This window comes from Phyllobates terribilis, unplaced genomic scaffold (genome assembly GCF_046119375.1).
Source record: "Phyllobates terribilis strain yellow unplaced genomic scaffold, ASM4611937v1 Scaffold_1__5_contigs__length_1240528914, whole genome shotgun sequence".
NCBI lineage: Eukaryota > Metazoa > Chordata > Amphibia > Anura > Dendrobatidae > Phyllobates > Phyllobates terribilis.
The window spans coordinates 844,496,590-844,518,602 of record NW_027362761.1 but is presented as its reverse complement, the minus strand read 5'-3'; the positions used below and the strand labels follow the sequence as shown (position 1 = coordinate 844,518,602).

Genomic DNA, 22,013 nt, shown 5'->3' with positions numbered 1-22,013 from the left:
GTGTAACCTAACCACCCTTTGCCTACAAAACATCATCAAAGCATCAATTCTTCTAGGTACACTTGTACACAGTTTTTGAAGGAACTCAACAGAAAGACTGTTCCAAACATCTTGGAGAGTGAACTACAGATCTTGTCGATGAAGGCTTGCGCAAATCTTTCTATCTCCACTTGTAATCCAACGCAGATTTGATGATTTTGAGCTCAGGGCTATGTTGAGGCCATATCACCACTTCCAGGACTCCTTGTTCTTCTTTATGCTGAAGGTAGTTCATAATGACATTGATTGTATATTTGGGTGTGTTGTGCTGCTGCAGAATAAATTTGGAGCCAATATGACGCCTCCCTGATAGATAAATATCTGCCTATATCTGGATTAATCCTCATCAAATCTCCAGCCCTTTAGTGAAAAAACTGTCTGATATTGAAGCTAAATATATAACATTTTGACTTATTAGTCCAGAGCATCTGCTATCATTTTTCTGCACCCCAGTTCCTTTGTTTTTGTGCATAGTTGAGTCACTTGTCCTTGTTTCCATGTTGAAGATGTGGTTTTTGGCCACAATTCTTCCATGAAGACTATTTCTGGTCAGACTTCTCCGAACAATATATAGGTGTAGCTGAGTTCCACTAGTTGTTACCACTTCTGAACTAATGGCGTCTTCAGATTTTGAAGGGAAGTAAGAATAATGTGTCTTTCGTCTGCTGTTCTAAGTTTCCTTGGCCAACCACTGTGTCTACGATCCTCATTGTTGCCCATTTCTTGATAACCTAATATTGATAAATACAGGCAGATGCTTATCTATTATGAAATACCTTCAGGAAGGCTTATGATTTTATTTATTCTGCAGCAGGACCCCAAATATACAGCCAATGTCATTCAAGACTATCTTCATTCTAAAGAAGAACAAGGAGTCCTGAAAGTGATGATATGGTCCCCACAAAGCACTGATCTCAACATCATCAAGTCTGTGTGGGACTATATGAATAGACAGAAGGATTTGCACAAGCCTACATTTACAAAAGATCTGTGGTTACTCCTCTGAGATGTTTGAAACAACCTCTCTGCCAAGCTTTGAAGGCAAAGTTCACACAGCTATGCGGTGCATGAACAGTACATATACACACAACTCTGCAGCACACACACAATGCTGCTGCTTGCATAATAAGCACATACAGTTTCTGCTTCATTCACACTACTCTACCTCATATACACACAACTGTGCTGCATACAAACACAGCTCTGCTGCATACAAGCATGTATAGTACAGTTACAGCTCAGCTTCACACACACACATACATTCAAATCCACAGACACCTGCTGTGAACAGACGCATACACTCACACACATAGTAGTGTTACACCAGTTATAAAGTCTTCTTATTCCTCATAATTTAATGTGACTCATCACATAACTGTGAAATTCTGGAAGGTCCCTCAGCTCCAGTGTTGAATGGTGTGCTGTTTCAGAACATGCAGCATGGTAAGGACTGTGTCCGAGCCCATTGAGATTTAGTAAACTTGAGCTTCCTCTCCTGCTCTGCAATGATCAGACTGATCAGTGTTGTGCAGTGGGAGAGAAAATAGTGAGTCTTTCAGTGATCGGGACACTATATGAGTGCTCCACAGAGGAAGCTGCCTCAGGAGAGTAAGGTGCTTGGCTTTAGTGTAAACTTTATTCTTTCATGAGTTTTTTACAAGTTTATGACCACTTATAAAATGTGTTCAAAGTGCTGCCCATTGTGTTGGATTGTCAATGCAATCCTCTTCTCCCACTCTTGACACACTGATAGCAACACCGCAAGAAGAAATGCTAGCACTGGCTTCCAGTATCCGTTGTATCAGATGCTGCACATCTCGTATCTTCACAGCATAGACAATTGCCTTCAGATGACCCCAAAGATAAAAGTCTAAGGGGTCAGATCGGGAGACCTTGGTGGCCATTCAACTGGCCCACGACGACCAATCCACTTTCCTGGAAACTGTTCATGTAGGAATGCTCGGACCTGACACCCATAATGTGGTGGTGCACTACCTTGTTGGAAAAACTCAGGGAACGTGCCATCTTCAGTGCATAAAGAGGGCAACACATCATCATGTAGCAATTTCAGATATCCAATGGCATTGAGGTTTCCATTGATGAAGAATGGCCCCATTATCTTTGTACCCCATATACCATACCATACCATCAAGATACGAGATGTGCAGCATGTGAAACAACGGATACTGGAAGCCTGTGCTAGCATTTCTTCTGTGGTGTTGCTATCAGTGTGTCAAGAGTGGGAGAAGAGGGTTGCATTGACAATCCAACACAATGGGCAGCACTTTGAACACATTTTATAAGTGGTCATAAACTTGTAAAAAAGTCATGAAAGAATAAAGTTACATTAAAACCAAGCACACCATTGTTTTTCTTATGAAATTCTCAAGAAGTTTGATGTGTCACATGACCCTCTTCCCATTGAAAAAACTAAAGTTGGATCCTAAATGGCCGACTTCAAAATGGCCGCCATGGTAACCACCCATCTGGAAAAGTTTCCCCCTCCCATATACTAATGTGCCACAAACTGGAAGTTGATATCACCAACCATTCCCATTTAATTTAGGTGTATCCATATAAATGGCCCACCCTGTAGAACATGGTAGTTGGGTCAGTTTCATCTTTCCCATGGCTTCGCCACAGATTTAGACATTTTGAGATTATGATTACTGACACGTGTGAAAAATTATGTATTTACAGTCATGGCCAAAAGTTTTGAGAATGACACCAAAATTATATTTTCACATGATCTGCTGGCCTCTGGTTTTTATTAGTGTTTGTCTGATGTTTATATCACATACAGAAATATAATTGCAATCATATTATGAGTACCAATAGGTTATATTGACAGTTAGAATAAGTTAATGCAGCAAGTCAATATTTGCAGTGTTGCCCCTTCTTCTTCAAGACCTCTGTAATTTCCCTGGCATGCTCTCAATCAATTTTTGGACCAAATCCTGACTGATAGCAGTCCATTCTTGCATAATCAATGCTTGCATTTTGCCAGAATTTGTTGGTTTTTGTTTGTCCACCCGTCTCTTGATAATTGACCACAAGTTCTCAATGGGATTAAGATCTGGGGAGTTTCCAGGCCATGGACCCAAAATCTCTATGTTTTGTTCCATGAGCCATTTAGTTATCACCTTTGCTTTATGGCAAGGTGCTCCATCATGCTGGAAAAGGCATTGTTGGGCGCCAAACTGCTCTTGGACGGTTGGGAGAAGTTGCTCTTGGAGGACATTCTGGTACCATTCTTTATTCATGGCTGTGTTTTTAGGCAAGACTGTGAGTGAGCTGATTCCCTTGGCTGAGAAGCAACCCCACACATGAATGGTTTCAGGATGCTTTACAGTTGGCATGAGACAAGACTGGTGGTAGCTGTAACGGGTCTGGGAGGCGGAACCTCTGAGCTACTATACAAGGGGGCGGTCCTTGTAAGGGAGCGGGTGGCGACCAGGGAAGACGGGCAGGAAGTCACAGCAGGTGACCGGGACAGTCTCTGAGTGAACGGGCTGGAGGTCACGGCAAGTGACCGGGGCAGTCTCTGGATGAACGGGCAGATGGTCACGGCAAGTGACCGGGGCAGTCTCTAGGTAAAGGGTTGGTACAACCTGTGGCGGCTGATGATAGACGTGGGCTCCCAGGTGAGCAGGCGAGAGTCTCTGGATGAACGGGTGGTCACAGCATGTGACGGCGGAGCCTCCAGGAAGACCAACAGACAGGCGGCAGATGAGCGCTCCCAGGTGAGCGGGCAGAAGTCTCTGGACAGGCGGGTGGTCACAGCACGTGACGGCAGAGCCTCCAGGTAGGCTAGCAGACAGGCAGCAGATGAGCGCTCCCAGGTGAGCGGGCAGGAGTCACTGGACAGGCAGGTGGTCACAGCACGTGACGGCGGAGCCTCCAGGTAGGCTAGCAGACAGGTAGCAGATGTGTGCTCCCAGGTGAGCGGGCAAGCTGGTCCATAGACAGACTGACAGGAGTTGGAAGGCAGACCGTCGGACCTCAGGCAAGCAGGCAGGTGGCTGATGTGCGCTCCCAGGTGAGCGGGCAGGCTGGTCCTTAGACAGACTGACAGGAGTAGTAAGGCAGACCGTCGGACCTCAGACTAGCAGGCAGGTAGCAGATAATCAGGCAGGAATCTGGCAGGAATCTGGCAGGTATCTGGCAGGTAACTGGCAACGGGACCTGAGGGCTGAAGCAGAGTAGTGAACAGTGCAACAACATTGCTCGGGCACCTCCATTTTGGAGGAGGTGCCTTAAATATGGTGAAGTCCTCCGGCCATTGGCCGGGGACTCCTTAGGACGGCGCGCGCGGCCCCTTTAAGAGGGAGGGAGGGCGCGCGCGCCCCCTAAGCACAGTGGCCGGGAAGGAGCACGCGCTGCCAGCAGAGCGGGAGGAGGACGCCGGGCACGGAGCAAGGAGGTGAGGGGAACAGCGTCCCTGCCTAGCAGAGGGCAGGGACGCCGGCGCTACAGTACCCCCCCCCTTTAGGCCCCCCCTTTTTTTAGGCCAGACAGAAATTTAGCAAGGATAAGAGGGGCATGGATGTTCTCCCGGGGCTCCCACGTTCTCTCCTCAGGACCAAACCCCTTCCAATCTACTAGAAAAAAGGTCTTTCCTCTTACCCTTTTAGTGGCAAGAATGTTCTCTACCTCAAACTAGTCCTCAGCAGAAACCGGAGCAGGAGGCGTACCTGTAGACTTGGAAAAAGAGTTAAGTACCACAGGTTTGAGGAGAGATACATGGAAGGAGTTAGGGATCCGTAAGTTGGCCGGGAGTTTCAATTTATAGGCCACCGGGTTGATCTGACTGATGACCTCCAGGGGGTCGATGAACCGAGGCCCTAACTTGTAAGAAGGTATCTTGAGTTGGACATATTTAGATGAGAGCCAGACTTTATCTCCGGGACGAAATTGTGGAGGATCCAGGCGTTTTTTGTCTGCGTGTCTTTTCATCCGTTCGGACGACTGAAGGAGTGCGGATCGGGTACTCTCCCAAATGGAGGAAAATTTGCTAACGAGAGATTCCGCAGCCGGGTTGTCCACAGAGGTGGAGACAGGAAAAGGAATCCGAGGATGCTGACCGAAGACTACAAAAAACGGGGATTTGGAGGAGGATTCGCTCTCGTGATTGTTATAAGAGAACTCGGCCCATGGTAGGAGATCCACCCAGTCAGAATGATGGGCATTAACGAAGTGCCGGAGGTAACTGGTCAGGTTCTGATTGATCCGCTCCACTTGACCATTGGACTGTGGGTGGTAAGCGGAAGAGAAGTCCAGGGTGACATCTAGCAGTTTACAAGTGGCTCTCCAGAAGCGTGAGGTGAACTGTACCCCACGATCCGACACGATGTGGAGGGGCAGGCCATGAAGACGAAAGATGTGATGAATAAAGTCTTTAGCTAGCTCGGGTGCAGATGGGAGGCCTGGCAGGGGAACGAAATGAGCCATCTTGGAGAAGCGGTCAGCGACCACCCAAATGACCGTACAACCGGCAGAGACTGGGAGGTCTGTTATAAAGTCCATTGCTATATGCTGCCAGGGGGCAGCAGGTACTGGGAGCGGAAGGAGGCGACCGGCTGGCAGATGTCTCGGAACCTTGTTGCGGGCGCAGGACACACAGGCAGAAACAAAGTCTATTACGTCCTTGTGCAGGGTAGGCCACCAGTAGTGCCGGGTAATAAGCTGGAGGGTCTTTTTCTGACCGGCATGGCCAGCTAGTTTAGACGAGTGACCCCAGTGAAGGATCTTCTCCCGATCAGGTACTGATACGAACGTCTTTCCGGGAGGGAGACGATTTAGACTCACGGGAGCCACCTGCATTACTCTGGCGGGATCGATGATGTGTTTCGGATCTTCCTCGAGATCAGACACCAGAAAGGATCGAGACAAGGCGTCCGCCTTGACGTTTTTGTCAGCCGGGCGAAAATGAAGAACAAAATCAAAGCGAGCAAAAAACAAGGACCACCGGGCTTGGCGCGGGTTAAGTCTCTGGGCATGCTGGAGGTAAGCCAAGTTCTTGTGGTCAGTGTAAATTATTACCGGGTGAAGAGCCCCCTCGAGCAGGTAACGCCACTCCTCCAATGCCAGTCTGATGGCCAATAACTCTCGGTCTCCTATGGAATAATTGCGCTCTGAGGAGGAGAAGAGTTTAGAGAAGAAGCCGCAAGTTACCATCCTCCCGGAAGATGATTTTTGAGTAAGTACCGCTCCGGCTCCAGAGGAGGAGGCGTCAACTTCCAGGAAGAACTGCTTGTTGCCGTCCGGGCGATGCAGCACCGGGGCGGAAGAGAAGGCCTGTTTTAAGGAAAGGAAGGCCTCCTCTGCTTCGGGTGGCCACTCTTTGGGATTAGTACCCTTACGGGTGAGCGCGGAAATTGGAGCAGTCCGGGAAGAGAAGTGTGGTATGAAGAGGCTGTAGTAGTTGGCGAAGCCCAGGAACCGCTGAATGGCCTTCAACCCCTCCGGTCGAGGTCATTTCTCGATGGCAGACAGTTTCTCTGGATCCATTCGTAGGCCGGTCTGAGAAATAATGTAGCCCAAAAACGGAAGCGAGGTCTGCTCAAAGAGGCACTTCTCGTATTTAGCGAAGAGGTGATTCTGCCTGAGCCTGAGCAGGACCTGACGAACGTCCCTCCGGTGAGTCTGGAGATCCGGAGAGAAGACCAAGATGTCGTCCAAGTACACCACTACGCAGGAGTAGAGAAGGTCCCGGAAGATGTCATTGACCAACTCTTGAAAGACGGCAGGAGCGTTACAGAGGCCAAAGGGCATTACCAGATATTCATAGTGGCCGTCCCGGGTGTTGAATGCCGTCTTCCATTCATCCCCCTGACGGATACGAACCAGGTTGTACGCCCCACGGAGGTCCAGTTTGGTGAAGATCCTAGCCCCTCTCAGACGATCAAATAACTCCGGAATGAGCGGAAGGGGGTACTTATTCTTCACCGTGATCTGGTTAAGGCCTCTATAGTCTATACAGGGACGGAGAGAGCCGTCCTTCTTTTTTACGAAGAAGAAGCCTGCTCCCGCCGGGGAGGTAGATTTCCGGATGAATCCCCTCTCCAGATTCTCCTCAATATATTCGGACATCGACCGGGTCTCAGCAGCGGATAATGGATAATTACGCCCACGGGGAGGAGTAGTACCGGGTAACAAGTCGATAGGGCAGTCGTATGGTCTATGAGGGGGTAGTGTCTCTGCTTCCTTTTTATTAAAGACATCAGCATAAGACCAATAAGGAATCGGAAGTCCAGGTAGATTAGCTGGGGTAGGAGAAGGACGGACGGGATGGACGGGAACCAGACAGGTCTTATGGCAGTCCTGTCCCCAGCGAAGGACTTCTCCGGTCTGCCAGTCAAGCACGGGTGCATGTCTCTGGAGCCAAGGTAGACCTAGCAGGAGAGAGTCCAGGCAGAACATGAAAGGAGATACTCTCAGAATGCAGCATTCCCACCTGCAGAGTAATGGATTCGGTGATGAGTTGGATGGGGCGTGGTAAGAGACCCCCATCCACGGCAGCAACAGACAAGGGTACAGCCAGAGGTTTGGTGGGGATGCGGTATTTCTCTACCAGGGACTGTGAAATAAGATTCCCGGCTGCTCCAGAGTCCAGTTGGGCTAGTTCGAAATAACGGTTCTCCCCGCAGACGATTGAAACTGACAGCAGCAGAGATGGAGAGGATTTATTCCCTTCTAGGTCGACCTCTCTGAGCGAACCTAGACACAGGCATTTCCCGACCTCTCTGGGCAGGCACGGATCCGGTGCTCCTTACTGCCACAGTAGAAGCAGCTCCCCTCGGCACGGCGTAAGTCCTGACGGCTTTTGACCATCTTGGTCTGGTCGACCTGCATAGGCTCAGGAGAGTGTACCTGGGGAGAGACGGAGGGAGTGACGGGTTTCTGAAAAGTAGGAGTTAGACGTGGAAACCTCCTCTCACGGGCGACCTCTTTGGCACGCTCCTGGAACCGTAGGTCAATCCGGGTGGCAAGAGTTATTAGGTCATCGAGAGTGGTAGGAACGTCCCGACCGGCAAGTTCATCTTTAATACGGCCGGACAGACCCTCCCAGAAGACGGATACCAGAGCGTCGTTATCCCAGGCCAGCTCCGAGGCAAGGGTACGGAACCGTATGGCATATTGGCCCACGGTGAGACTTCCCTGACGGAGGTGTAGCAGAGATGATGCGGATGAGGTCTTCCGTCCGGGTTCGTCGAAGACTTTCCGGAAAGCCGTGAGGAAGGCAGGCAAGTCGGACACCAGGGGGTCTCCTCTCTCCCATAGAGGATTTAGCCAGGCCAGGGCCTCCCCGGTGAGATGGGACATGATGAAGGCAATTTTGGCCCGGTCGGAGTTAAACTGGTGGGACAATAGTTCAAAGTGCAGGTTGCACTGATTAATGAAGCCCCGAGCCTGGGCGGAGTCGCCTCCGAAGCGAGGAGGTGCAGAAAGCCGGGGTCCGGGGTAGGATACCATGGTATTGGTGGGCAGCGGAGCTGCCGGGTTGCGAGTCATGGCACTGGCGGAGGTTGCTGGTGGAGCAGTCAGAGTGTCCAGGCGAGTATTGACATTCCGCAGGTGACCCAGGATGGACTCCTGTTGGGACCTTTGACGAGACAGTTCATGACACAGGTCCGAGAGCGAGAGAGCTTGGGTGCCACCGGGTTCCATGGCCCGAGCAAACTGTAACGGGTCTGGGAGGCGGAACCTCTGAGCTACTATACAAGGGGGCGGTCCTTGTAAGGGAGCGGGTGGCGACCAGGGAAGACGGGCAGGAAGTCACAGCAGGTGACCGGGACAGTCTCTGAGTGAACGGGCTGGAGGTCACGGCAAGTGACCGGGGCAGTCTCTGGATGAACGGGCTGATGGTCACGGCAAGTGACCGGGGCAGTCTCTGAATGAACGGGCAGATGGTCACGGCAAGTGACCGGGGCAGTCTCTGGATGAACGGGCAGATGGTCACGGCAAGTGGCCGGGGCAGTCTCTGGATGAACGGGCAGATGGTCACGGCAAGTGACCGGGGCAGTCTCTAGGTAAAGGGTTGGTACGACCTGTGGCGGCTGATGATAGACGTGAGCAGGCGAGAGTCTCTGGATGAACGGGTGGTCACAGCATGTGACGGCGGAGCCTCCAGGAAGACCAACAGACAGGCGGCAGATGAGCGCTCCCAGGTGAGCGGGCAGAAGTCTCTGGACAGGCGGGTGGTCACAGCACGTGACGGCAGAGCCTCCAGGTAGGCTAGCAGACAGGCAGCAGATGAGCGCTCCCAGGTGAGCGGGCAGGAGTCACTGGACAGGCAGGTGGTCACAGCACATGACGGCGGAGCCTCCAGGTAGGCTAGCAGACAGGTAGCAGATGTGTGCTCCCAGGTGAGCGGGCAAGCTGGTCCATAGACAGACTGACAGGAGTTGGAAGGCAGACCGTCGGACCTCAGGCAAGCAGGCAGGTGGCTGATGTGCGCTCCCAGGTGAGCGGGCAGGCTGGTCCTTAGACAGACTGACAGGAGTAGTAAGGCAGACCGTCGGACCTCAGACTAGCAGGCAGGTAGCAGATAATCAGGCAGGAATCTGGCAGGAATCTGGCAGGTATCTGGCAGGTAACTGGCAACGGGACCTGAGGGCTGAAGCAGAGTAGTGAACAGTGCAACAACATTGCTCGGGCACCTCCATTTTGGAGGAGGTGCCTTAAATATGGTGAAGTCCTCCGGCCATTGGCCGGGGACTCCTTAGGACGGCGCGCGCGGCCCCTTTAAGAGGGAGGGAGGGCGCGCGCGCGCGCCCTAAGCACAGTGGCCGGGAAGGAGCGCGCGCTACCAGCAGAGCGGGAGGAGGACGCCGGGCACGGAGCAAGGAGGTGAGGGGAACAGCGTCCCTGCCTAGCAGAGGGCAGGGACGCCGGCGCTACAGTAGCGCTCACCTCTTCTTCTCCGAATAAGCTGTTTTCCAGATGTCCCAAACAATCGAAAAGGGGATTCATCAGAGAAAATTACTTTGCCCCAGTCCTCAGCAGTCCACTCCCTGTACCTTTTGCAGAATATCAGTAGGTCCCTGATGTTTTTTCTGGAGAGAAGTGGCTTCTTTGCTGCCCTCCTTGAAACCAGCCCTTGCTCAAAGAGTCTCCGCCTCACAGTGTGTGCAGAAGCACTCACACCAGCCTGCTGCCATTCCTGAGCAAGCTCGGCACTGCTGGTAGTCCGATCCCGCAGCTGAAACAGTTTTAAGATACGGTCCTGGCGCTTGCTGGTCTTTCTTGGGCGCCCTGGAGCCTTTTTGACAACAATGGAAGCTCTCTCCTTGAAGTTCTTGACGATGCGATAGATTGTTGACTGAGGTGCAATCTTTGTAGCTGCGATACCCTTCCCTGTTAGGCCATTTTTGTGCAGTGCAGTGATGGCTGCACGTGTTTCTTTAGAGATAACCATGGTTAACTGAAGAGAAACAATGATACCAAGAACCAGCCTCCTTTTAAAGTGTCCAGTGATGTCATTCTTACTTAATCATGACTGATTGATCGCCAGCCCTGTCCTCATCAACACCCACACCTGTGTTAATGGATCAATCACTAAAACGATGTTAGCTGCTCCTTTTGAGGCAGGACTGCAATGATGTTGAAATGTGTTTTGGGGGTTAAAGTTCATTTTCTGGGCAAATATTGACTTTGCAAGTACAGTAATTGCTGTTAAGCTGATCACTCTTTGACATTCAGGAGTATATGCAAATTGCCATTACAAAAAATGAAGCAGTAAACTTTGGAAAAATTACTATTTGTCTCATTCTCAATACTTTTGGCCATGACTGTACAATGGCGTTTCACCTTCATCACATAACCCTTAAATTATTGGCTGATCTTTCTTTATTTTAACTGATGTACTGAGGATGCGTTTTATTCCAAAATATAAATATGGCAGGTTCTCCTCCAACACTAATTAGTCCTGCCTTCCTCACAGTCTGCACAGCGTACCTATCCACAAAATGGCTGCTAGTAAAGAAGCATATGACCAAGTCTGTCCTTCAGCCTCACCCATTTGTGTAGTGTTTTTCAATTGGAGGAGGCTGATGGACAGGTCTCCCACCCGCAGACATTATGTGGGCAGTGCATCTTTGGAAAGCTGTACTTACAAGTGCAAGAAGAGAACCTGTAATGCCTACTATATATTTTAGTAATTGTCACAAAATCTTATCCGCAACATATTTGTTATAATGAAGATAAAGTGGCCAACCCCTTTAAATCCACTCATTATATTGATGTAAAATAAATAAAGTATCTTATGTCTGTAATTTTTTTTTGATGTTCCTTTAATAGATGTCTCAGTAACTACATTAACCAGATGAACTCTCTCCTTATGTCTCTGCTGTATAAACTGTACTCTCTCGGCTTCTTCATGTTCAGTAACAGAATTATATGCTTGGCTATTTTTATTCGACTAGATCAATGCGGCAAATTATTATTCAAGTGGCAGTCCTGCCAAAACTTATTATTTTCATGTGACTGTGTAGTACAGATGCATTCTTCACAATGAATTGGTTTATAGACACAGTCTAATCTTCTTACATCTCATCGAAGCATATACTGCATTGGGAGCCTATCCAATAGTGAAATGTGCAACTCTAAACTTCCTCAGCTAATGTCCTTTTGACCTACTTCATTAACCGCTTCTGGTAGGAGACTTTTGTACACCAGAGCAGTTCATTATTTCAAAGGCAATATAATTGAGATATTTACATGCTACCGACATCTCCGCAGGCCACCATGGTTATTAATGGAGTCTTGTGTGATTTTTATAATACAGTTATATTTTAGAATTACTGGTAATGTAATTCCCTAATCTATAGAATGAAGCTTCACATTAATAAGTACATGTATGCTTTGCATCAGTTCACTCTCCTTTACTTGGTGATGGCCACTTTAGGCAACTCTATTTTGTGTCATATTAGTCCATGTTAAGCTAACTGGGCACCCACAATTAGTTACCCTCTTAGTTAGATTAAAGGGGTTGTCCATTGCTAGGGCAACCCCTTCTCACTCTGAATATTTGCCCCGTTAATATAAAAACACCTATACTCATCTCTCGTGCCGGTGCTGCTCCAGCGGTTTCTACACTCGTGTTCCCCGGGCTCACATGAGGTTGTTTTGTTGCATCACATGCCCATTTAGTGCTGGTGGCTGGCGTCACTCTTCTCCTCTTGATTAATTATACATACGAAAGTGGGAAGAGTGGCGCCACTGCTGTTTGGGTGCAGGGCTCTACCTCATGTGAGCCCCGGGAACATGATTGCCGACACCGCTGGATCAACGCCGGCATTCGATTTGGGTATAGATGATTTCATTTTAATGGGGGCAAACATTCAGAGTGAGAAGGGGTTGTCCTAGTAGTGGACAACCCCTTCAAGCCTCAAAGCCACTTATGGGAGGGTTTGTTTGTCTGAAATACCCAGTCACTCAAATGATGCTTGACTCATTCCAATGTGTGGTCTATAATTGTTCGTCCATCTGCTAGAATCATATTATACAAGGGGAAAAAGGGGTAAATATCCCGGGCCTTCTATTGAAGGGTATGAGCACTGTTATTTGGACAGTATACAATAACGTTGGCACTTTGCATGGTACTGACAGCTGTTTGGGCACTAACTAGCACTGAAATTGGGATGTATGGTCTACAGGGCCCTGTTAACTAATTACTGCACAATTCTGCTGTATCAGCAGTATACTAGTCATTTTATACTCTACTCTACTCTTTCTTGGGTACAGTATACTCATTGTATACCCATTGATGCAATGGTATTGTTTATGAAAGTTTACAATTATTTTGCAGCTCGATGGATTTTGTATTTAATTACAGATGTAACAATCTTAAAATGAGCTTTAATCTCACCGCAAATATTTTTGGCACCATGCAATTTGGATAATGACATGGTCCTTATACAAAGTAAATGAACAGCCCCACTATGTGTAAGCACATAACATTAATACCTGCTTTGTTACCTTTGGTACCTTTCATTCAAATACATTGAAATGATCAGATGAACCCTGCAATATTTTCTCAGTATGCTTCGCCAACCATGACATGGAAGACGGGCAAAGCAATGCTATGGCTCGCCACAATGAAAGCTTATCATGGAGGCTATCAGGAACAAGGATCAGTTACCTTAATACCACCACCTTTCTACCTGAACATCCCCCATATGATTATGCAATGATGAAAACATTGGGCGACATTTATTGTTACAATTACACCAGAAAGTGGTGTAAAAAAAAAGTCTCAATTTATGGCAGACATCATTTGTATGCCATTTGTAGGCCATAATTTGTAACTTTTAAACATTCTTCACTACTCACAGCACTTTTAAAAAGTAGGCACAGCTTGGCAGATGGGGGCAGGGAATATAAGGACAAACAACTTTATTATAGTTTAAACCAGAAAGTGGCACAAGCTATACTGCAATATATGACAATATATGACCACTAGTGATGAGCGGGTGTGCTCGTTTAACCCTTTAACCGAGCATGCTCGGGTGCTTATCGAGTATCTTTGGCGTGCTCGTATATTATGTTCGAGTCCCTGCGTCTGCATGATATATGGCTGTTAGTCAGACTCAAAATATGTGAGGATTCCCTAACAAACAGGCAATCCCTGCATGTGTTGAGGCTGTCTAACAGTCATAAATCATGCAGACGCAGGGACTCGAATATAATATATGCCAAAGATACTCAGTAAGCACCTAATCATGCTCGGTTAAAGGGTTAAATGAGCACGCTCGCTTGTCACTAATGACCACTTATGGCAGGGGTAGATATGTATTTTCGGCATACACAATGTGCTTAATTTAATAAAAGGCATGCACCAGCAAGTTTTCAGTAAGATCTGCATAAACTACGTTAGTCTTAATAACTGTACCCCAGTGTTGTTAAATGCATTTGAGATTTTTTACTTTTTTGTACTTGTACAATTGGGAGAGAAAGGTTGAACTTGATGGACCTAGGTCTTTATTCAACCTACGTTACTATGTAACTATGTGTTTACCATGGTTTTTAAATTACAAAAATAAATAGGAAGTTTTAATCAATGATATCATCTGGATTGTTTAGGATTGGTCCCATATGAGCAGTGGGCAAATATCAAGCAGATGTTGATGTTAATGTGACTTGTGATTTAGATAGTCAAACTTGACATTTGGAATATAGACAGGTAAAGGATTCCTAATTAGAGAGGGGCAAATTATTTGAGTGGAATTGAATTCTACTCGTATTTTACAAAAATCTGAACTCTTGAGAGTACAGATTTTTTTTTCCACCAGCTACAGTAAGTGTGAATTCAGCAAAATGGCGGCTAGCTGCGACTTGCACTTGCGCTGTGCTTGCTGAACTGTAAAGAGCTGGCAAAAGGTTAAAAAGAAAAAAAAACATACTCTCTTCATTGCTTACCTCTCTGGCCACCCATGCTACTCCATGCCTGCTGTTGAGTCCTCCGCACACTAATCACATTGCATCTCCAGCCCAGGGGGTCAATCTAGGGCAGGTTTTCCGGCCACAAGCAGGCCCAGGAGTTCTTTGCGCATGCTCAAAAAGCCAACTTGCAGTGGGAAATCCTAGCCTAGATTGAACACCACGCCAGAGATCTGATGAGATGGAAGTAGTCAAGGAGCAGTAGGGATGGGTGGAAAGGAGCAGTGAGATGAATATTTTTTTTAACCCTTCACTCTCTACTTATCTCTCTGGTCCAGTGTACACTCCACATCTCTGGCCCATTGTTCACTTTAAGTTGGGGCATCCGGCAGTGAGCACGCTCTGGAGATTGCTACTCTGGGGCTTCTTGTAGTCAGACGTCCTGGGCTAGAGTGAACAGTGGGCTGGAGATGTGACACAACAGAGCCGTGGAGGACTGGTAATCAAGCAGGAAGCAGCGGGAGCTGCCAAAAAGGTGAGTGGTGAGATGACTCTAAGGATTTTGCTTATTTTTTACATCTTACATTTATTATGTTCTGTGGTCTGGATAGACTGCATAGTACAGGGTGATTCACTTGCTACTCTACCCTGAAAAATTGCTGGAACTTTTAAAAGACAAAGTCAACTGTACAGAAATTTGGACCTGAAATTTGCACTGTAGATACTTTGGTTCATGAGAAGTGAAAGTGCAATGAACCTCAGCGACAGCGATGAGAAACATCCTCGCACTGAGTGGTCTCATTGACTTGTCGCCCCATCGGTCGTCTCCACTATGACTTGCTGCACACCTTTCTGCACGTCAGTAGGTTATGTGTGGTGCTTGCATTTCACTTCTGCCGAATTCCTTCTTCTTTTGTTAACAATATACAGATACAGTTTGGAGGAGTTTGTTTTAATTGTGAAAACTTATTGAAAAACTGAGTCCTTAAAGAGGTGCCAAAGTGAGCTTCTAAAGAAGTATGGAAGTCGCCAAACCATGCATTCTGTCATTGGTGAATAAGCTGGAACGTACAGGAACATTACTGGATAGGCATGATGGAGGATATTCGAAAATGTCTGAGGAAACAATTCAAGATGTGAAACAGTGACATCTGGCATCTCCACATAAATTGTTGCACAGGCTTTCCCAGAAAACAATCATGTCATATTCCATATGTCAGCGAGTGGCCAAGAAAGGTCGCGTTCGCCCAGAGTCACTGTCGTTCAGGGATTGAAAGAGCCCGATCTAGAGAAAAGAATTTGTTATTGCCAGATTTTTCCTTTTGGGCCGTCTGAAGGGTCTTGTGTACAGTAACAAGTTACGAACATTACAGGCTATCTGAGAGAACACACAGCGAAAAATTCAGATTATGACCCCAGACATCTTGCAGAATACACTCAACAATAACAATAGCGTGCTTGGATGCGAATTTTGGACATTTTCAACACCTGCTTTAAAGCATCAATTTCTCGTGAGCCAAGGTACGTACAGTCCAAATTTCAGTGCGATAGTCTCTTTTAGAAGTTACAGCAATTTTTCTGGATAAAGTAGTGAGTGAATCACCCTGTATAATAAAGAACATTAAATTTGCAAAGAATAGCTTCTCTCTGAATCAAATATCCCGGTAAAATCTGCGCAAACAAGCAAATTTAGAATTTTTGCTGATCCACTCATCTCTATTTCCAATGTTTCATTATACATGCCAGGCCTTCAGAAAGAAGGGTTATGTGACTTTACCTTGCCTACAAAACTACAAAGGCTTCTAAATTGACAGAAATTATACTTCTAGTGGCACAATCCCATTTTAGTCCCATTTTAGTTTTCCATTTGTCCATGATTTTATACTTTTTTTGTTTTGTATCCCTAACTTTGGAGAAGAAGGCTTTCTTCTTCATAGCATTACATTTATGACATTATACTACGGGCTCATGTCACAGTATAATTTCATGTTCTTGTTGTAATGTGTGGCTGCCACTGAATGCGATCCCTGGTGATCTTCACTCTGCTATGCGCTTCTCAAGATGATCTCTCAAGTGACTGTCTCCACTGTACAAGTGGCATTGGGGTCATAATGGTCTTTAAATAAAAACTATTTGGATTATAACAAAGAGAAAGAAAGCCACTTGAGCTAAAAACATCATAAAATACACCTAACAGTAAGAGGACAAAGGGGCATTCTACATTTAATACAGCACATCAAACGGAACACAAAACTAAAGCCACTTCATGTTCTATCTCTCAACAATTAGCCTTTGTACATATTGTTCCAAATAGTAGAAAAGAGATATATATTCAATAGTATCCATTCTATAGATGTAATCTTTGCAATCTTTCAGTTGTCATAGGGATATATCTCAAGTCATGTCCTATTATATTATATATTGATTGACTATGTCAAATAGAACAAAGCGCCTCTGTTTATTCTGCTTTGCCTTTATTGTAAATTGTGTGTACACACAGTTGGTCAATGAAATATATATAACATATTGGATTTTTTAAGGAAGATGCAACTCCGGGATTTACTCTGTAGAAAACATTTTCTCTGAAATATGGCAAGATGGCTCACATTTTAACTTCAAGGCCACATAGGCTCCTATATAATTTATTTATTTTCTATTATTGATATACTGCTGATGTGATGTAAATGGAAATTTTTCACTAACATCACCCTATGTCCCCATTAATGATGAGCGAGCGTGCTTGTTTAACCCTTTTACTGAGCAAGCTCAGGTGCTTACCGAGTATCTTCGGCATGCTCGTATATTATGTTCGAGTCCCTGTGTTTGCATGAATCATGGCTGTTAGACAGCCTCAACACATGTGAGGATTCCCTAAAAAACTGGCAATCCATACATGTGTTGAGGCTGTTTAACAGCCATAAATCATGCAGACGCAGGGACTCGAACATAATATATGAGCATGCCGAAGATGCTCGGAAAGCACCCGAGCTTACTCGGCGAAAGGGTTAAACGAGCATACACGCTCATCACTAGTCCTCATAGATGATTTAGGTAGCAAGGGACAAAATCCAACAAGCAAACCCAAGGGGTCACATGGAAAAAATACATTCTCCATGCTGATTGTCCTGGTTGGAATATATCTCATTGAATTAGTGCCACTAGAAAAATGTGATAGACTTTACTTGTCACAAGTTATTGGTATGCGGACAAAACAGTTGAATTATAAGGAATATTCTGCATAAAATTCATATACTTATGCCAAGTACAATGTGCAGCGGGAGTACATGATGCCAGGTTTCAAAAAGTATAACTATGTCATTTACCACCCCTTATTGTATAACATGGTGTAGCGGAGTGTTCATTTAAACATGCAACAAGTTTTGGTCCCTGTAGGCAGCAAAGGCCCACCAGTAACATTGATTCTTGGGGCCCACTGTTCAGCTACATGCAAAAATAACCTGACACTTGTACATAAATTTACTTTTGCTTCTATGTAATATTAACTTGGCTAACTTATTTAATGAATGAATAGATTATACCTATTTCTACAAATTGTGAATAAAATGTAGTAGCACTGCTCATTATCACTCCTTCACAGGGGCCTACTGGAGGATTCTCCTGTTCTCCTGTGGGCCAGTCTGAGCCTGCACTGTTGACTCGATTGGAGTATTAACCCTCTATATGCAATCCTGGAGGATTCTGCACACATTGTGTACTTAAGTACCCTCTTATAGAGCACTGTGAGCATAGAAGACTATTCCTTATTTTAAGAAATATCAGTGATTAAATATATTAGAATAAATAGCCATGAATGCCCAAAGCAGTAAATAAAGACAAGAGATATATATACAGTATATACAAAAAATAAGGAAAGAACAATAATAACAAACATTTGTATTGCGCTTTTCTTACACTGAACTCAACACGCAAATAAAGAGGTTATTCATTTTTCTAATTAATGGCCTATCTCTCCAATAGTTATCAATATTAGATTACTAGGGGGGCAGACTCTTGAAAGCCCCCCACAAATAATTCATTTGAAGTGGCAATGGAGCTCCTGTGCCCTACTAGGCACAGTGACCACTGTATGTATGGTGTCGTGTAGTATGATGCTTGCAAACAGGGATTACACAAGGGTGTCAAGAGTCGGCCTCTCTCAAAGATAATATTGTTGGTGTATTCTAAGGATATCCCTTAAAATTACAGTCTTTTTCAATGAGAGATGTATATGCAACGTGGCACGGGGAGATAGATGTGGGCGAGGCACTCGTCTTCCACTTCCCCAGCACATAACATAAAAATGGGGTCCTGACTGGGTGTGTATGGTTGCATTACTGCTGTGGATACCCTCAGGTTCAGCTCTGCCACAATTTGTGCAACGCTGGACCCCTTTAAACCCATGATGAGGAAACCAGACAATTTTGTTTAAATAAAGTAATTTCTACTGAAAAAAAAAATATGTACAGAGGATAGCAGAAAATAAACTTGCTGCTTTCTTCTGCACAATATAGAGGCATAGTCTTGGTGGTTATTGATGGCGGCACAATACTTGTGGTGAACGTTTCAGATGAAAAGCAGGACAAAGTAGGTAACTCCACCTTACTGGTACAGGGTCACACGGATCAATCTGTTTCTCTGTGACCACTGCATACTAACTATACTACCTGAGAACAACATAAGGGAGCTCCACCGGCTACCACCTTACTAAACGTGCCCCCAGCCTAGCTGACTGTCTTACTTCACGGCAAATCCCAGGCACTAACAAACATTCCTAAAAGTCTCTTGCCATAGGTGCCTTGATTTGCCTGCTTAAGGAAGAACACTGCCACCACTGAACAGCTCTTGCTGAAACTTGCTCCTTTTTCCTGGTCTTTTTCCACACACACCCCCATAGATGACAACCTTCCTCTTAGCATGTGCTTTCTTGTCTCCAGCACACTAACAACTCACTAAACAAACAGGAACTGCTAAACTGGTCCCTATTACTCCTCCCCAACTATGGGCCTGCCCTAAAGGTAACTCTTTCACCTCTGACTAACAGGAACTGCAGCCTCCAGGAGGATAACACATACAATACAGTACATTGGCATACATTTAAAACAACAGGGGTCATCAAAGAGGTGGTAAGCCATCTTCTTCACCTTCATATATAGTGGTAGTACTTTTGTAGATCCAACATTTATGGGTATTATTTGAGTAAAAGTTCCATGAGATGATCACCCAAAAAGTGGAAAAAATGTCACCAGGGTGACTTCTCAAAAATTAGTGTGATAACCAAAAAAAAAACGAGCAGCTATGTCTGTTCTAAATGGGGTTGAGGTGCTTCAATGCATGGTCCTATTAATAGGTTTCATTTAACTGTTCTTTTAATATCGTCTTATGTCCCATAGACATTTGAGTCTTCTAGATCTTCTACATTGTTCTAGCTGCTTGTTATAAGATCTCCTCTGTTGCTTGCACTTCATTTCTATAGGAGTATTTTATATGTGTATGCTCTCTTAGTTTACAGTTCATGAAGATAAAGTCAGTGCCATCTCATGGTCTTATTTCTAGTGTTTATATTCAGAACACACATTAAACTCTATTTTTTTATATTTCTATTCCCATTGTTTCCCCAGTGATGTGTATGAAGCCTAGATCTTTACATGACATGCTGGTCCTGGGGATCACAGTGATCTAAACCTAGTAGTAGCCAGAGGCAATGCCTAAATTGTGTCTTATTTGAGGGGATTATAGGATCACTAAAGACATTTTTATAGTACACAATAGTGCTCAAGAACAACCACTCAATTTTATCATGTTTATTAACGAGGACTTGTCACTTGACAATAATATATATATACTAGCAGTCCGATTTCCGAAACAAATAAGTTTCGGAAGCTAGAAAAGTGTGCTCTACATAATAAAAATTAACTCAAGTTACCCATGTCTATTCACTTTCATCCTTTTTACATGATAAACAATTAAGTTCTCATAATTAATAAATTAGCAAATGGCATTTCGGAAAGCAAAAATAAAATTTAGAAGATTGCAGAGACATTCGCCAATTCAAAAAGTGAATTGCCCAGGGCGGATCGCATGGAAATCTCTCTGTATGCCTTATCACCTTCAGCTGATCCTATTAAAATCTCTGCCTCAAAAACATTTGTATTCAATGATGTTACAACTAATCGTGTACCATTGTAGAGTCCTCGTTCTCTATTCAAATTTCTCAACAACATAATAATGCTGCCCACCTTAAGTCTAAGGCAATGACTTGGCATTCCTGATGGGGTAAAGCTATAAATTCAATTGGAAAATGTTCCCTTCCATCGTCGTCATCTACAACAACAGAGTCATCGCTCCAACGTCAGCTGATGTTTTTCTTGGACTCACCTCAACATTAAGCTCTTTATGTAGTAAGATTTTAACCTGGTTTAAATACTGTTAATTTCCTGAATCTGACTTTTGTTTTTTTTGTTCTTGCTCCCCTCCCTTCCGGAGATATGGCCCCTCTTCTCTGTATGTAAATCTAGTCTTGTTAGCCCAAGGTGGTGTGGTCTTCAAGAAGAAAAGAAGTAGAAGACCATATCCCCTTGGGTAAGAAGTCTAGATTAATATAGAGAAGAAGGGGCCATATGTATCTCAGGAAAATAAAAGTACAGCAATAAAAAAATAACCAAAAAAAAAAAACCACCAGATTAAGGAGATCAAAAAACTGACATACAGTAACTATGGCAAGGGACAGGGTCTCTTTAACATGTCATTATATTTTGCTTTGTTCTTAAGATCCTCCTTCAGATTTATTTGTGATACGTTTGTAACATTTTGTAAGTCATGGATGTCACAGCACTCTGCACGCTGTTGCTTTTCCATATTTGCTATGTCTACAGACATTTTTATCATTTATCCTTAGTACTGGTTAGATGACCTCTGGGATATATTGATGTTTGTGTTATGTCTGGTATAGCAGTCACAGCTCACGATTACACAAGATACACTAGATGCTTTTTCAGATTTGTTCTCTCTGCTGTATGTGAAAGGAAAGCTCCTGCGACACTAAAGTTACTGGAGTCAGACAGAAATCCGTATTATCTATGGAAAAACACAGGATTAATTATGGTGTAGACAAAATAAATGAAAGCAAGAAGCCTAATGTATGACTCGCGTAGAAATAAAAGGCTGCAGAATTAGAAGCCATTTAAAGGGAGATAGTGTTTGTCTGCAAAGGAATTTCCAGACAATAGTCACATTTTAGATAAAAGTACTCAATATGTGATATGTTACTGCAGATGGAAGAATGCCGTGGTGATGAGCGGCAGCTGCCATAGACATGCACTGCTTTCATCGGATTTACTGATGCTTGTCTTCTTATGTAAATGATGGTCTGGGCCCGACTGAGAATTACACACATAGCAGGGACTTCACATCATCTTGGACCCATTCACTCAAGGTCTGGTGACTTGAACCTCCTATGATTCCCTCAGATATAACCAATCTTTACATTATGTGTGCTACACCTGAATCCATTCTCCATGGACAATTGTATTGTGTATCTGCTGACACCCCCACCCTTCATTTCTACACAAAATAACAATATTACAGGAAAATGC

The 22,013-nt window shown here is 45.0% G+C and overlaps 1 protein-coding gene across 2 annotated transcripts in view; it reads left to right on the top strand.

The window, feature by feature from the left end:
* UNC5C (unc-5 netrin receptor C) overlaps positions 1-22,013 on the top strand; it is a 518,170-nt gene that overhangs the window by 461,884 nt on the left and 34,273 nt on the right. The window lies entirely within an intron of this gene.